Genomic DNA, 3,596 nt, shown 5'->3' on the forward strand with positions numbered 1-3,596 from the left:
GAAAAATCATGTCTCGATGGGCCAGTGAGATGACTCAACAGATAAAGGCATTTACTTTTGATCCCTGGAACCCACATGGTAGAAGGAGAAAACTGACTCCTGAAAGTTATCCTCAGACCACCACATACACACTATGGAATGTGTGCATGCCCCCATATACCTCCCACATACATACACAGAGAAATAAGTGTAATTTTAAAAATCATGTCTTGGGGCTGGAGAGATGGCTCAGCAGTTGTCTTAGTTTGTTCTTCATTGCTGTGACAAAATACTCTGACCAATACCAACTTGGGGAGGAAAGGGTTTATTTGTCTTACATCTCCCAGGTCGCACGCAGTTCATCAGGGAGCCCAAGGTAGGAACTCAGGGCAGGAACCTGGAGGCAGGAGCTGGAGCACAGGCCATGGAGGAACGCTGCTTACTGGCTTGCTCCCCTGGCCCCTGCTCAGCCTGCTTTCTTATGCAACACAGGCCCACCTGCCCAGGGGTGGCACCACCCACAGTGGGCTGGGCCCTCCCACATCACTCATCAAGAAGATGCCCCTCAGACATGGCCACAGACCAGTCCAATAGAGGCAATTCCCCGATTGAGGCTCCCTCAACCCAGGTGTGTCAAGTTGACACTAAAGCTATCCAGCACAGCAGTTAAGGACAATGACTGCTCTTGCAGAGGACCCAGGTTCAGTACCCAGCACCCACATGGTGGCTAACAACCATTTGTAACTCCAGTTCCAGGGGATTTGATGCCCTCTTCTGGCCTCCTCCAGCACCGTTCGAACTTGGTGCACTTACATACATGCAGGCAAAACACTCATACATATAAAATAAAAATTAATTAAAATCACATCTTTATTTTCTGCTTGTAGTTTTTAAGACAGGATCTCCATGTAGTCCAGCTGGCCTAGAACTTGCCGTGTAGACCAGGCTGACTTCGATCTCACAGCAATCCTTCTGCATCTGCCTCCCAAGTGCTGGGATGGCCACACACCCAGCATGTCTTGATTTTTTGCTTGTTTTTTTGTGACTGGGCCTCACTATGCAGTCCAGGCTGGCCTAGAATTTGCAATCTTTCTGCGTCTGCCTGCTAAATTCTAGAATTATAGTCTGTGCCTTGATTTGTTTGTGTTGTGTTTTGAGACAGGGTCTCCCTGTAGCCCCAGCTGGCCTGGAACTCGCTATGTAGACCAAGCTGGCCTCAAACTCAGCTCTACCTGCCTCTGCCTCCCAAGTGCTGGGACTAAGGGTGTGTACCACCATGCCCGGCTATTTGATTTTTTTTTTTTAAATATTTTATTTATTATTTTTTATTTTTACTTTATGTGTATGCATGTATTGCCTGCATGTAAGTAAGTGTACCCGTGTCATGCAGTGCCCATGGAGGACAGAAGAAGCCGTCAGATCCCCTGGAACTGGAGTTTCGGACAGTTGTTAGCTGCTATGTGGGTGCTGGGATTCGAACCTGGGTCTTCTACAAGAACAGCCAGTGTTCTTAACCGCTAAGTCATCTCTCTAGCCCCTGATTTATTTATTTTTTTAAGACAGGCTCTCACCATGTAGCTTTGGCTGGCCAAAAACTTGCTATGTAGAGCAGGCTTGCCTCAAGCTTATGCAGATCTTTTTGCTTCTGCCTCACAAGTGCTGGGATCACAACCATGAACTGCCATGCCTGACAATTTTATGAGTTGTTTGTCCATAGCCTTTTCCTATGCTTGTATTACAGTGCTGGTTTATTGAACAGGGAATTCTTTACTCTAACAGATGAGATGTAAATAGTTTCCTGTTTTATGCCTTTTAATTGTGCTTATCTTTTTCCAGTAGTCAAACATAGTTATCTTTTATTACTTTAATTACTTTTATGTTTAGGAAGTCCTTATCTGAAATTACTGAGTTGTGTGTGTGTGTGTGTGTGTGTGTGTGTGTGTGTGTGCACGTGTATGTGTGTTTGTATTGAGCCACATCCCCAGCTCCACAGTTTGTTTTCTGAATTGGAGATCCAACTCAGGGCCTTATCTGTTACTCTAACACTCACCTACTGAGCTCCAGCCTCAGTTCCACCACTGAGTTGTTTTGTTTTGCATTTTGAGACAGGGTCTCTTGGAGTCAAAGCTGGCCTTGACCTTGCTAAATAATTCAGGTTGACTTTGAACTCCTGATCCACTGCCTCTGGTTCCTGAGTGCTAAGATCACAGCTGTGTGCTACCACACCTGGCTGAACTGAGTTGATTTTGATCTGATAAATACATGCATAGAGGAAAGGCGTGTGAGTACCTGTTGGCATTGATTAGTGCTAGATAATCCACACAGGATTGCTTCTTAATTTTGCATCAGTTTATTTTCTTTCATGTGCTTCATGTAATCCCCCATTTCTAAAATAAGGGTGAGTTTTTGTTATGCTCAAATTATACTTTAGTAAACTTGAAACTGAGGGCTAGGGAATGGAGCTCAGTTGGTGGTTCACTTGCCTAGTATGCATAAAGCCCTGGGTTCCATCCCTACAGCTGCATAAACTGGGCATGGTAGTAAATGCCTCTAATCCCAGCACCCAGGAGGTAGAGACAGGAGGATAAGTAGTTCAAGGTCATGCCTGTGAGATAGCTGATGGACAAAGGCCTTTCCTGCCAAGCTTGAGGGTCTGAGTTCAATCCCTGGGACCCACGTGGTAGAGAGAACCTATTCTTGTTCTCTGACTTCCATATGTGTTCTTCTAAACCTGAACTTGCACACATGTGGCTGTGTACACACACATATGCACAAATATACAATAAGTAAATGTAATTCAAACATAATGATACTAAAATGGTGTTTTTGGTCTTTTTAAGACAGGGTCTCCTGTAGCCCCAGCTGGCCTGGAACTCACTATGTACACCAGGTTGGCCTCAAACTCACAGAGATCGGCCTGCCTCTGCCTCCTGCATGCTGGGACTAAAGGTGTGCGCCACCACACCTGGCTAGTAATAAAGTAATTTTTTTTTTAAAAAAGAAGTGCATAGCACCCACATGGCAGCTAACAACTGTCTGTAACTCCAGTTCCAGGGGATCCGACAGCCTCTTCTGTCCTCCGCAGGCATTGCACGACATGGGTGCACTTACCTACAGGCAGGCAATACACGCATACACATAAAATAGAAATAATAAATAAAATATTTTTTAAAAAAGAAGTTCAAGGCTTTCCTCAGCTATATTGTGAGTTTATACCAGCCTGGGCTACATGAGACCCTGTATCAAGACAAAACAAAAACAAAAATACAACAAAATAAGAAAGAAAAGAAAACAGTTTCTCTTGAAAGAGTACTTAGTCTTTCTATGTAGCATGTACTCTATTGTTTTCAGTATTTTTTTAATAGGAAAGGCTCTATGGGTTTGGAGAGATGGCTCATTCAGTAAGAGTGCTGGATGCTCTTGCAGAGGACCCAGGTTCAAATTTTTGCAATCACCTGGTGGCTAATAACCATCCATAACTCCAGTTCCAGGAGGTCTGACATTTTCTTCTGACCTGCACAGGTATTGCATGACACGGGTGCACTCACACACATGCAGGCAATACACTCATACACATAAAGGAAGAGAGGGAGGGAGGGAGGGAGGGGAGGGGAGAG

The sequence above is a fragment of the Nannospalax galili genome, unplaced genomic scaffold (assembly GCF_000622305.1).
Source record: "Nannospalax galili isolate Female #2095 unplaced genomic scaffold, S.galili_v1.0 scaffold291, whole genome shotgun sequence".
NCBI classification, from domain to species: domain Eukaryota; kingdom Metazoa; phylum Chordata; class Mammalia; order Rodentia; family Spalacidae; genus Nannospalax; species Nannospalax galili.